Source organism: Pongo pygmaeus, chromosome 17 (assembly GCF_028885625.2).
Source record: "Pongo pygmaeus isolate AG05252 chromosome 17, NHGRI_mPonPyg2-v2.0_pri, whole genome shotgun sequence".
NCBI classification, from domain to species: domain Eukaryota; kingdom Metazoa; phylum Chordata; class Mammalia; order Primates; family Hominidae; genus Pongo; species Pongo pygmaeus.
In genome coordinates this window covers 69,931,169-69,931,944 of record NC_072390.2, presented here as the reverse complement: position 1 = coordinate 69,931,944, position 776 = coordinate 69,931,169, and positions in this window count along the sequence as shown.

Genomic DNA, 776 nt, shown 5'->3' with positions numbered 1-776 from the left:
ATTAGATTATGGTAATAGTTGTACAACTCTGCAAATGTACCAAAAACCATTGAATGATGCACTTTAAATGGGTGAACTATATGGTAATATGGTAGGTAAATTAGATCTCAATAAAGCCATTTGAAAACTTACATTCACTGTAATTCAAATGTGTGAAGAGGTATATTCTATCATTTATATAACTAATTTAATAATCCTAAATAAATCCCTAAATAACCCTAAATAAATCCCTACCTTTCTCAGTAGCAAGAAAAAAATTGACTTTATATTTGCAATTAAATGTTGATCTCAGAATTTTTATGCTCAGGCCATCTTCATTGGATGCTTTGGCATCTTTTGAGCAAATGGTTGGCCATTTAGCTTTTTCAACTTTCCCATATTGGGTCAGTGTCTGTAGATGTTCACATGTCTCTGCTGGTGACACTTTGGCTTGCATCCTGGAGGTTGCCTATTGGAGTACCCTGCTTTCATCTGGTTTCTTGAAACATCATGATGCCACCCATTGTTCTAGATTCTGATCCTTGCCTTTTGCTTCTAATTGTCAAATACCAGTACATAAAGGCCTCCTTTTGCTGACCCAGACTTCTGCTTGTCCACTATCTTTGAAAGTATTTCCAAGTCCTCCCTCCATTAAGCACAGAGAACTTTCTGGATTTCTCACAAGCAGTTTCCATTTTTAGTCCCTAAGGAGCCAAGAACACTCAGGCTTATCTGTCTAACCACCTGCCTTGGCAACTGAAGTGAAATCCTTCAAACCTACTTTGAAAGTCTCTTCT